The sequence below is a fragment of the Macaca fascicularis genome, chromosome 3, assembly GCF_037993035.2.
Source record: "Macaca fascicularis isolate 582-1 chromosome 3, T2T-MFA8v1.1".
Lineage (NCBI taxonomy): Eukaryota > Metazoa > Chordata > Mammalia > Primates > Cercopithecidae > Macaca > Macaca fascicularis.
This window is the reverse complement of record NC_088377.1, coordinates 154,134,259-154,147,679: the sequence shown is the minus strand read 5'-3', so window position 1 is coordinate 154,147,679 and position 13,421 is coordinate 154,134,259. Positions and strand designations below refer to the sequence as shown.

The 13,421-nt window shown below is 39.5% G+C and overlaps 1 long non-coding RNA gene across 1 annotated transcript; it reads right to left on the bottom strand.

Moving 5' to 3' along the window:
• Window positions 1-10,214: 10,214 nt before the first annotated feature.
• Window positions 10,215-12,791, bottom strand: LOC123572233 (uncharacterized). The gene is made up of 3 exons (XR_006696616.1): window positions 12,580-12,791; window positions 11,809-12,024; window positions 10,215-10,456 (listed from the first exon to the last, which is right to left on the bottom strand). It is a non-coding gene; the product is annotated as an uncharacterized lncRNA (long non-coding RNA).
• Between the last annotated feature and the right edge of the window lie 630 nt (window positions 12,792-13,421).

Sequence of the window (13,421 nt, the reverse complement as noted above, 5' to 3'; positions counted from 1 at the left end):
CATCAAGGCACCTAAAGTGTGGGACCAAACAAATTGGACACAGCTCAGTTTTCTGATTCAACAGTTAAGGATTTTTAAAAACTTCTTTACTGGTCCAGGATATCCCTCCATGATGCAGTATTGGACCCACAAGTCGAGATATATGAGAGTCAGAAGGGAGCGTAAGTCTTTTAGTTGAATGTTACCTGCTGTTTCAAAGCCACAGTGAGATACAGGAGAGCAGGGACCTGGTTTCAGATCACACCTCCAAGCTCATCTCAAGAGCCTTCAGTATTAGAAGTCACTCAACCACTCTGAAACTCAGTTTCCCCATAAATAAAATGAAATAAACCAGGATGAACTCTTGAGGTGCTTCTCATTTTTAACGTTCTGTGATTCTCTGACTTTGCCAGTACCTAAGTTCTGGCCAGATTTCTGGGATTTGGCCCAGAAATATTTGGATAAGCAATAATAATAATTTATTCCTTCTATCTACCAAAAATAAATAAATAATGAAACACCAGACATGAAAAAAATTATAAACAAGGCAAAATAGAGTGTAGTACTATCTCCTGTTATTTATACTTAATATTTGTAATAGTTTGTGGTGGAGGTTGTCAATAACCACCTTTTCTCCAGATTGATTTCTTCTTGCTCATCACCCTCCTCCATTTCTCTGAAGGACACAACCCTTTTTGTTTTATGTTCATCTTTTGTGAAAGTCTTTTGTAGCTGGGATTTCAGCCCTTCTCTCATTCTCCTCCTACCTTTATGATTGTCTCTCTGACCTGAGCGTCTCTTCTTTTTCCCCCATCTTAACTTCATATTTACCATAAAGTTCAGCCCCATATTTTCTGCTTTTCTTTCTGTGTATTCACTTGCTTGGAGAAATCACACTTTCTCATCTAATAGCCAACCTTTTCTATGTCAAAGATTCTCCAACTCACATCCGCAGTGCAAGTTTCTTTCCTAACATGTATCCAACTATTAACTATTAGATAAATATTTACATATCCTGACATCACATCATTCTAACATGTCCAAAACAAATTCATCATTTCCTTTCCTTCTCTGCTTGCCAAGAAAAATCCAGGCTAAGTCCTGTCTCCAGTTCTTTCATTTCATTAATAACACCGATCTTCTCTCAAGAAACTAGCCTCAAAATCTTTGGACATTTCTTTGGATTTTGCTGTGGTTAGGGAGAAATAAAATTGCTTAGGTTCAAATATAAGTTAGTCATCTACTAGCTTTGTGATCTGGGCAACTTATTCAACCTCTCTGTGTCTCAGTTACATTTGCAAACTTGAGGGTGATAATGATACCTACCTTATAAGTGCAAATTGTTAATATACTGTAAAGTGTTTAGCACAGTGTTTGTCATAAGCTAAGTGTTGAGTAAATAATAGCTAACCAAGTAAGCAAAACAAAACAAAACAAAAAACAAAAAAAAACACCAAGGATGGTTAACTTCAGGAAAAGCAATAAGGAAATATAATAATGATACACTATGTGTGGTTCATAATAATTGTGTCATGATAATATAAACACTGAATATGGACTTAACCGAAAGTTGTGAAATAGCAGGATAAAAAGAATGGAGGAGGGGAAGCATCTATGCAGTTGGGAGTGTGTGTGTGTGTGTGTGTGTGTGTGTGTGTGTGTGTGTGTGTGTATGTGTGTGATAGTCTGTGTCTGAGAGAGATGATATAAGAATGCTAAATCATCATCTTCCAGGATAGAAAGCCAATACGGAATACCTATAACAAAAAGGCCAGGAAGTAGCAATAAACATAAATTATTGAGAAATATAGGGGTAAGTACTAAGAGAAAACTGACTAGAAGCAGGAATCAGGGTTGGGATGGGGTATATCTGAGGGCTACTCTTCTTTCTTTGAAACACTATGTTTATGTATTACTCAAATAAAAAGAAAAGTTTAAAAAGTAATTCATTACATCATGGAATGTGCGTTTAGAGGTCACGTAAATCCTAGGAAAAATGCTGAAGCATAAAAAACCTATTATTTCTACATTTTAATTTCCTACGCTATAACTTATAGTCCATGCTACATGTATAAACTGATTTTTAAAATGCTTAGAGAAATTTGTGATAAATGTATAGCCAAGGCCTGAGAAAGGTAGGAATGTCTGAGTGACAGCTTAGTCTGGGGGGTATCATGAAATGCACCATGACCTCTGAAAAATATTTATCACTGTCAGGAACAGAAAATCAGGTTGCAAGACTAAATCTGACCCACAATTTAACAAGGAGGGTTTCTTCAAGTGTGAATATTTATTCAAATGGTGGTCAGGCCCAAAATGGGTTTCATAATATTATTTAAAATAACTTTGGCTAACAATCTCTTCCATGAAAGCATAACACTTGCCATTTTTTCTGCCTTATATCTCCATCAAGTATCGGTGCCACCAACATAATTGGAACAGTACTTATAAGAACAAATTATTTGCAAAGTAAATTACATTTCACTAATTAAAACTATAGCTTCAGCACAGTTAAAAAAAATCTTCTAAATATGTGCTGCTTCATAAATGTAGGTGGGTTTGTTATTCTTTCCTAAAAAAGTGAAATCAATCAAAGTGATGATATTTTATAAGGGTAAAGAAATTCAAAACCTCCAATTAATAACTATTAGTAATTAATGGTTTAGAAGATGATTTGTTAAAATTACTTAAACCCAATTTGATAGTAGTAGGAGCAGAAGAGTCTTAACTTGAGAATGCCTCAGGGCTAATTTCTGCCTTAAGGCCTAGTTGGTTCGGTGAGCTTTTGAATATCAGTCATATATCAGAACTATGAAAACCCCACTCTGCTGTGGAGCTCAGAATGGGTGGGGTGGCTTTTGTGAATCACTGAGATGCTAAGGGAAGTGCTGGTTGGTAAAACAAAGGGTATCATCACAGAAGGTACTTAGGACCAGCTCTCAAAGTGTACATTTAAGCACTTGTAGCTTTGCTTCTATATCTGTCATATATTTAAGAGGAAAAAATAAGTTAATCAAGGAACCATAGCATCCTCATATGTGAATACATAAAAATTACTTGAACCAAAAAAAAAAAAAAGTGAGTGCTTCTACAGTCAATGCTCTAGTGCCTCCACAAGAAAGCCAACAGGCTACGGCAGGACTGCTTTTCAGGCTCAGGTTTCCAGGCATGCTGACAAGCATGTTTCTGGAGACTGCCACGAAAGAAATTTGTTTTCTCAGATGTTTCCTGCCCCCAGTCTAAGAAATTAGGCTATGAAGTATCACAGTCAATTAAGAAATTTTTGCATATTGCTGTATTGTCTAAAAGTCACATCATCTTGGTTCCTCATTCTTGCCCTTCTCAGTCAGTGAAACAGTATTAAAAGAACTGCAAATTTGCTTCTGTGATCCCCACATTAAAATCTGCATTTGTTCAACCATTGTGGAAAGCAGTGTGGTGATACCTCAAAGGACTAAAAACAGAACTACCATTTGACCCAGCAATCCCTTTATTGGGTATATGCCCAAAGGAATATAAATCATTCTACCATAAAGACATATGGATGTGTACGTTCATTGCAGCACAATTCACAATAGCAAAGACATGGAATCAACCTAAATGTCCAACAGCAGTAGACTGAAGAAAATGTGGTACATATACACCATAGAATACTATGCAGCCATAAAAAAAGAAATGAGATTAGGTCATTTGCAGGAGCATGGATGGAGCTGGAGGCCATTATCCTTAGCAAACTAACACAGAAACAGAAAACCAAATACCACATATTTTCACTCATAAGTCAGAGCTAAACATGCACAGAAAGAAAGGAACAACAGACACTGGGACCTACTTGAGAGTGGAGGGTGGGAGGAGGGAGAGGTTCTGATATGGTTTGGCTCTGTGTCTCCACCCAAATCTCACCTTAAATTGTAATAATCCCCACATGTCAAGGGCAGGACCAGATAGATAATTGAATCATGAGGGCAGTTTCCCCCATACCGTTCTTGTGATAGTGAGTGAGTTCTCATGAGATCTGATGGTTTTATAAGGGGCTTCCCCTTTCCTTTGGTTCTCATTTCTCTCATCTGCCACCATGTAAGATATACCTGTTTCGCCTTCCACCATGATTATAAGTTTCCTGAGGCCTCCCTAGCCATGCAGAACTGTGAGTCAATTAAACTTCTTTTCTTTATAAGTTACCCAGTCTTGGGTATGTCTTCAGAGCAGCATAAAAATGGACTAATACAGGTTCAGGAAAAATAACTGTTGGGTACTATGCTTAGTATCTGGGTGAGAAAATAACCTGTATACTAGACCCCCAGGTCACGAGTTCACCTATATAACAAACCTGTATATGTACCCCTGAATGTAAAATAAAAGTTAAAATATTTTTAAAATTAGAATAAAATCTGCATTTGTTTAAAACTCAGGCTCAGCTCTAAGGCTATCAAGGTTTAAAAGAAAGAAATTCATTAACAAAGTGATGCATTCGTACTTAATTCTCCAACTTTACTGCTCACTGTAATCAACTGGGGAGCTTTTAAAAATGCACATTGTGGGCCAGGCACAGTGACTCACGCCTGTTATCCCAGCACTCTGGGAGGCCAAGGTGGGCAGATCACCTGAGGTCAGGAGTTTGAGACCAGTCTGGCCAATATGGCGAAACCCCATCTCTACTAAAAAATACAAAAATTAACTGGGTGTGGTGGCATGTGTCTGTAATCCCAGCTACTCAGGAGGCTGAGGCTGGAGAATCACTTGAGCCCAGGAGGTGGAGGTTGCAGTGAGCCAAGATCACGCCACTGCACTCCAGTCTGGGTGACCACAATATGCACATTGTGTGTCATACCTCCAGAGATTCTGAAGTACAGCCTGGGCATCTGAACTTGTGTTGAGGTGAGTCTAATGTGCAGCCCCTGATGAGAAGTGCTGCTCTGGAGAACCAGTGCTCTCAACACTACAGAGTTGACTTCATGTTCATCATCTTCATAAGACTGTGTGCTCTTTGAGCACAGTGGACTGGTTTATTTTCTGTCTACTTCTTTGGCTTCTTTTTTGTTCAATTCTTTGCAAAGGTGAGTCCAAGAGAATAATGCTGCACAAATGATTTAAGGAATGCTAATTAAATAACCCATCTATTTCTGATCCTGTACCAGTGGTTTTCCTGAGTTACAGACAAAAGAACTCTACCTTATATCCACGAGAAAATATTTCTTAGGATAATAAATGTTGATAAAACTCAATATGAAAATCATTATACATTTTGTGCTTTTCATTCCAGAAACTCAACTGCATTTTAAGGATCACCTTTTTACTACCCATAATAAGTTTCTTTGGAAAGAAAGTTAAAAATTACCAATTGAGCTAAAAGAATGGTGGGGTCAGATATCTGGTGTATTTCTACTTGGTTTAGAATGTCTAGCAGTTTAGTATGGTATTTAACAACCTAAAGGAAGACATTTAACAAATTACCTGGCTTGGTCGTATTAATTTCTAGAATTTGATAGTCACCCTTATAATTACCATGGCAGAGCCTTATTTTAAGAGCTATGGGAGGTCACTAAGTAACTTTAGTATAGGAATGACATTGTTTCCTCATAGGAACTTGGAAGCAGACCAGACAGAAAAACCTAAGTTCAATTTTGGGCTACTGAATTTGAAATGTCTTTGAGACACCCAAGTAGAAGTATCAATTTAGTTACTTGGCTGTGCTGTGAGAGGAGAGGTAAATGTGCAGTCTTTATAGACAGAAAATAACTGACGTTATGGGCAAGATGAAGGGGCTTCAGGAAAAAAAAGAGAATGAGAAGAGTGAGGAACTACAACATATATGGTCATATACGAGAGAATTTCAACTAAAAGGGAAAAAATATAACAAATATACCTTAATCTCTTCCATATTTCTAATGACTTCTTGTATAATACTAGCAGTGGAATTATACGGTTTGTAACATATGTAATATATGTAGATAGATATAGCTCATACGGCTTATCTATATCACTGCATCTCTTCTGCCTAGTTATTGAAAAGAATTGAGTTTTTTATAGTAAAGGTGACATCTTTACTAATAAAATTATATCATTTAAAGAACTGATCCCATGGCTACCACTGGAGCCTTTCAAAGTTCTTTGTCCCCAGACTTGCACTACCATTGCAACCATGATGCTACATATGAGACCATGTGACTAAAAAAGGTGATTTTTTACTAATTAAATCTATTTAGATGGTGAAAAAAAATTAAGAGCATTTAAAGTTTCCTGATTCATACTGATGTGATTTTAGAAACCAGCACTAAATATGATCTTTGTCAATTTGATCGGTAAAACATTATCCCATTATCTCAGGCAACTATATGAAATAATTTATACTATGGAAGCATAAATGGTATTGCTACATAAGTGAGACCAAGAGACTCTCAAATACAGATTTGTGTTTAAACTGAGACCATGCAGAAAATACAGTAAATATCCAGTAAACTCTCTGAATTAAGTTGATATCAAAGTATGGCTACTTGTTTTCAGAGAACAAAGATTTTCAAAGAGCAAAGATTCCAATAACTGTTTCCTTGGCTGTGTGGGGAGGTCCCAAGACTGCTTAGCTAATTAGTTCTGGTAGAGTCTCTCAGAAATCTTTCAGCTGGCAGGGACTTCCAGAATGCAGCTCAGGGAGATGGAAACTCGAAAATGGTGATTTTTTTTTTCATTTTTTGTTTGTTTTTTAAGCTGAGAATTTCAAATCCATTTTATTAATGTTCTTAACATTGCTTGTAAAATAAGCAAGCATTGTCTAACATATATTTTGGTCAACCAATTAGTATAAATTCACAGGTAAATATATTGATATGCACTCTATTTTCTGGTTTGTTAACCCCAAGAATAAAGCATCACGCTACTGAATGTATCATGATTAAGTTCAAAGCCTTTTGGCATCGCTGTCTTATCTTAATGTGGCTAGATCCAGATTCATTCCAACTGATGTCTTTCTAATAGTAATGCACATACTTTTCTTAAAAGAACTGCAGTCTCTCACAAAACATCTATATTTCTAACCAAGTCCATTGGAGATATTATAAACTGAAAGCATATTTGTAAATAGGAACTGTGTTTTAAAATTGGCTCCTGTTTTGTAAATTATCTTCAATTCCTGTTATTTCCTGCTCCCTACTGTCAGAGGCATTTGAACCAGAGCAACTCCATCTCTAATAGGGGCTGAGTAAAATAAAGCTGAGACCTACTGGGCTGCATTCCCAGGAGGTTAGGTATTCTTAGTTACAGGATGAGACAGGAGGTCAACAGGACTAGAATCACAAGATGCAAGTCACAAAGACCCTGCTGGTAAAACAGGATGCAGTAAAGAAGCCAGTCAAAACCCACCAAAATCAAGATGGTGACCTCTGGTCGTCCTCACTGCTTATTATACGCCAATTACATGGCATTAGCTAAAAGACACTCCCACCAGCGCCATGACAGTTTACAAATGCCATGGCAACGTTCAAAAGTTATCCTATCTAAAAAGGGGAGAGACCCTCAGCTCTGGAAACAGCCCATCCCTTTACCTGAAAATTCGTGAATAATACACCCCTTATTTAGATATAATAAAGAAATAACCATAAAAATAGCCAACCAGCAGCCCTCAGTGCTGCTATGACTATGAAGTAACCATTATTTTATTTACTTAATCTCTTAATAAACTTGCTTTCACTTTATGAATTCGTCCCAAATTCTTTCTTGAGTGAGATCCAAGAAGTAAGTGGAAAGGGGTCAGGATCGGGACCCCTTTCCGGTAACACTACCATTTCACTTAAAAGGCAACACATCTACTTCTATAGAAATTAAATAACACCCAATTTTCGCTCAATCAAGCTTGTTGGTATTGCCTGCTGTAAGCCTGCCCCAGCATTTGTCTTGATAGGTTGCCTCAAGTTTGTATCTGGTTGCTTTCTTATGTGCTTGGATTTGAATCCCAGCATCACCCTTTACAACCTGCAAGATCCCAAGAAGGTTATTCAACCTCTCAGGTGCCACAGTTTCTGCATCAGTACGCAGGTGATACTAATAGTTCCTATCTCACATAGGCAATTAAGCGAGCACTGCAAGTGTTATGATAATCGTTTTGCCTGGTTGTTTCTATTATTGCTGTTGTTACTGGTTTTCATTTATTTGCTTGGGTTCACATATCCATAAACACATGAATTAAAATTCAGTCCCCCCGCTTCCACACACACACAAATAGATAAGCCATAGAATCATCTCTCTTCCCCTCTTCCTCCCCTCTTCCCTCTCTCCATCTCCCTGGTGGAAGCAAGGAGAATGAATCTGAGAGCAAGCCTGAGACTGGGAGACCAATTGGAAAACTAGACCAACCAGCCCTAGGTATTTGTGAGGGGAGGGATTACTGAGTACAGAAACAGGAAATGCATTTATAGCATGAGAAGCATCAATAGTACAGTCTACGTTTTCCATGCACCTTCGCACCTTTTAAAAAGCACATGGCGTTGGGACCGGGGGCTGGGGCTATAATTTCCAGATCTAAAGGTCAGGGAGGGCTTTGTGGGAACTGGGATGGCCACCTGGGAGCTGGGTCCCCTCCGCGCGGGTTACCTTAGTCCGGGAGTGCGTGCGCTCACTGACCAGGGCCACGAGCAGCACCGCCAAGGCCGCTCCCTGCAGCTGGCTGTGCCTGGACCGCTTCGTCCGCTGCCTCGAGCCAGGCGACCTGCTGGACAAGGACATCTGACTTCCTGGGGTTAGGTCCCAAGACGAGGAGCGGGAAGTCGCCTACTCTGGGGTGGAAAGGACTGGGGTAGGGGGTAGGAGCGAGTCATTGTCATATCTCCCTCCTAGGCGTTTTCATCAGCATCACAAAGGGACCCAGCTCACCTGGGGAGGGGCGGGACCCAGGGAAAGTAGCACGCCCTTCTAACTGGCCACCTCGACCCCAAAGGCAGAGCCTACTGCTGCCACCCTTAATTCTTAAACAGGCAAACAAAACCTCTTCCTCTAGGCTCATCAGTACGAATATTTCCGTTGATAAACCTTCCTGCTGCTCCTCCATCCTGTTAATAATAACAAAAGACAAACCATTGTTTTTGACTTGTGTTTTTCCCGTGCATTCTCTTGTGTTCTCCTTGCTGGTGTTCCCGGCTGTGGGCCTTCAGGTCGAGGAGTCAGTTGAAGCCTTTCTTCCCTTCATTGCTCCTGCCCCCGGTGCTTCCAGACCCCTCCTTCAGTGCCGGAGCCCCACCCTTATATTGTGAACTTCTTCCAATGTCTCATCAGTTTCCAGCCAGAATCCTGACTGATCCTCCTATATTTGCCTTAAATTCTTTAGTTATGTAGTCTGAAATTCACCTACCAGCAATAAGCTGCCTATTTAAAATGCAGGCCGGGCGCGGTGGCTGACGCCTGTAATCCCAGCACTTTGGGAGGCCAAGGCCGGTGAATCACCTGAGGCCAGGAGTTCCAGACCAGCCTGGCCAAGATGGTGAGACCCAAGATGGTGTGGCCAATATGGGCGACAAGAGTGAAACTCCATCTCAAAAAAAAAAAAGAAAGAAAGAAAGAAAAAATAATACAGATACTACTGCATGGGTAGGCGGTCTTTTCTACCCAAATTAGAATTGTTCCATCATCCCATATTTTCCTAAAAATTTAACACAGTGGTTTCAGAGGGAAGCTAGCATAGTGGAATCAGGGAACTGTGGAGGAAAGGTACTGGGCTGCAGGTATCATAGGCATCATAGAAGCCAGGAACAATGGAAAGGAGTCCCAGGCTCCAAGAATCACTTTCCTACCTTTTCAGGTCTGGTCTGGGTGGAGTGTATTTGGCTTGTAAAGCTGGATAAAGTATTCACTTTAGTAATGCAAGCACTAAAATGTTACAATCAAATATTTTAACAAAAAATAAAAATTTTAAAGCTAATTAAGTCTTTACCAAAATCTCCTGCAAAACACTAAGGGAAAACTCCATTTGTAATAGTAAAACCTGATAATCTCTTTTCACATCTGCCCTTGTCAGTGTATGTCACACTATAATTGTCACCCCAGATCCTTCCCTCCCCTACTTCACACTTCCCAAAACTTTCCCCTACAACCCAAACAGGACAGCTATTCTTTTCGTTTCTCAAGCATGTATTCTCTCATCTGCTGGAACTAAGAAAATGTTGGTTCTTGTTGTAATTCATTCTAAGCGTGAAAAGTTCCTTGATAAACTTTTGTCCAAACTGTCAATAAATAAATGTGTCACTAGAGAATAAAAGGAGAGAGAAAAGAAAGCAGACTTTATTTTTTAATAAGACAAGGAAATTGATCATCCTGTCTTCCTAATTTGCTATTTCTTCATGGTTAGTCAGTCGCTTTGCAATTTTTCCAAGACGCAAGACACATAGTTCAATCTCCTTCCCATGAGAGCAGTGTCTAGTTGTATTCTGAGAATTACACAATGTTTGATTTTTACAGTCCATGATACTAATGACTTCATAAGCACCTTCACTTCCTAAAAATAAACAGATAGATGAACAAAAACAAGGATATACTTACTTGCAAGAGACTTCAAATATAAAGCTTTGCGGGAAAATATTGATGAGAATGGCCCATGGTAGCAAAATAGTTATTAATCAGTTTAAAAAATATATTTCAGAAGGGACTGACAGGCTCTGCAGGTACACCTCACTTGGTGCAGAAAACAGTTGAACTCCCTTTGGACTACATAAGCCCAGCATTATTGGACAATCCCAAGAGAGAGCCCCATGCTGGGCTTTCTAGAAGATCAGTACTGAACATCATGCATGCTGGATGTTCTGCCATTGCAGGCAGGTGAGGGCCACTGGGGCATAAATCTTAGGCACAATTTCTCAGGAGGCAACCCATACCACTCCATTCCTATCTGAAATCCACGTCAAGGACTTCTACTACCTTCCACTTTCGGTGACCTCACCCAGGGCCATTTTGGAAAACAACATCATCACTCTTGCAAATTACTTTTTTCTAAGATGATTTTCCTCTACCTGAATCATCTTACTAATTATTTCACTTTTAAAAAACCTGTGTATTGTATGTAATTTGTAAGCTTCCTTATATGTTCAGGAACAAGAAAAAAATCGAAAGGTAGAGGGGAGAAGAGTAAGGAGGGTGAGAAGAGGGAAGAGAAAAAAGGAAGAAAAGAGAGTGAATATTTTCTGTGTTGCCCTTGTCCTCCACTAATACAGACACTTATCACCACCATGTCCAGAACAGGCACAAGAGAAAGAGAAAGGAGACAGGGAGAATTGCCCTTGAGGTAGTAATTTATTCATATAATTTCATTGTCATCCTTTTTTGGAAGGATCCCACAATGTTTATCATCAGCCACGAGCTTCTTCCTACTCTCATATCTCTACTGCATTATTTCCTGTTAGATGTCTCCCTGTCACTTCAAGGTAACAATTTCTAAAATCATTTTCACCGGCTGCATCTCAATCAGCTCCCTTTCCCTGCGTTCACATTTCTATTAACGGCACCACAACTTTCTAAATCCCTCACAAATTCCTTCTGTGCCATCATTGGCTCCTCCTCCCTCTTCTCTCCTTTATACCATCAATGTTTTTCATCTTCCTTACATTATCTCTCCACCATTCCTTTCTTTTTTTTTTTGGTGAGACGAACTCTTGCTCTGTCGCCCAGGCTAGAGTATAGTAGCACGATCTCAAGTCACTGCAACCTCCACCTCCTGGGTTCAAGCGATTCTCCTGCCTCAGCCTCCTGAGTAGCTGGAATTACAGGCATGTGCCACCACGACTGGCTAATTTTTGTATTTTTAGTAGAGACAGGGTTTCACCATGTTGGTCAGGCTGGTCTGGAACTCCTGACCTCATGATCCACCCACCTCAGCCTCCCAAAGTGTTGGGATTACAGGCATGAGCCACTGTGCCCAGCCCACCATTCCTTTCTTTTGATTCTTATCCATCAGGCCCTTATCATTTTATGGTTTTAAAGGTGAATGCCAATAATTTCACAGTTTTTCTCCAGGCTCATCCTGCTTGAGGATATTCTGAACTGAAAGAAGAAATTACTGAAGAAGATAAACTAAAAAAAAAAAAAAAAAAAAAAAGTGAAAATAGTAATAATGATAATAATATTAGTTAACATTTCTTAAGCACTTTCTATTTGCCAAGTATTTCCTAAAATCCCTTGACACGAATTACCACATTTAAGGTTCACAGCAAACTCACTACCTGCACCTTGCTTCGATCAGGCAGAGAAAGATGAGAGTGGATATTCCATTTTCATGGTGTACTGGGAGTTAGAGGACCTGTACTCAAGCTCTCAAAATCATTATTTAACAAATGAGAGGGCAGAGGATATAATCTCTAAATTCCCTTTCTTGGAAAAAACCTAAGTCTATCCCAGCGTTGAGACGAGAAATTTGGCATGAAATAGAAAGGGAATCATGGAATTCTTCAAATTCGATTATATTTTTTAGACTAGAAGGAGAAACTAATTCATCCATTAAAACAATTCATCCAACAAATGTTCATTGAGCAGTTACTAATTAACACTGGCAATAGATGGTTGTTTATGCCATTTCATGCTGGCTTCTCATTCACTCAAATGTTTCCTTTACTATTACTAAAGCCTTACCTGAGGTAGACAGCAGGCCAAGGAAGAAAAGAGCAGAGAAAAGGTAATGAATCTCCATGGCAAGGTAGCTCTGAAACAACAAAGTGTCTTAAAAAGGTAAACCAATATAAATGGAGATGACTTTAGAATCAGAGCTCCTGTATTTAGAAACTTTCATGGGTGAGCAGGACTTTACATGTCTTAGTTTCTCTCAGATTTCTGGGGAGCCAACTTCCCATAAGCCTTGTATGCCTCCTATTTGTTTAGATCCCATTATGACATGTGCAGCCCTTATTACACCTTCACAACACTCCTGGCTTATCCATTTCCCTCCACAGTGTCTCAGTGACCCGCTATCAGGGCTTAACCTCTGGGCCTCTTATCCTTTAAAAGATGTCTAACTTGATGGTCCTGTTGGAAGTGATACCTCTTCACCTGACCCCATTTTCACTCCCTCCACACAAGACCAATGCTGGCCCTTATTCTTCGTACTCCTTTCTTGGACTGCTCATCATGTTCACCAAGATCAAGGCTGCCCTTGTTAATACTGACATAAGGTCAGGAGCTGACTCGAATCTTCACAGCCCTCAACTCAACATCCTCTCCTCCTGTTCTAAGTCTGGCAAACATTGTTGAAAATCATCCTGTGACTATGCTAATGTTTCACTTTTATCTACTGTCAACTGGTTCTGTCCCATGTAGCTGCTCTCCTACTAAGTGTGATTTCCATGATGAAAGGGATTGTATCTTCTCTGATCCTGTGCCTAGCACAATGTCTTAACATGGTACATTTTCATCAGAGTTTCTGGAACTGTTGAACTGCCTTTCTCCACACTTCTGGGGTTTTTTTGTTGTGACTCTTT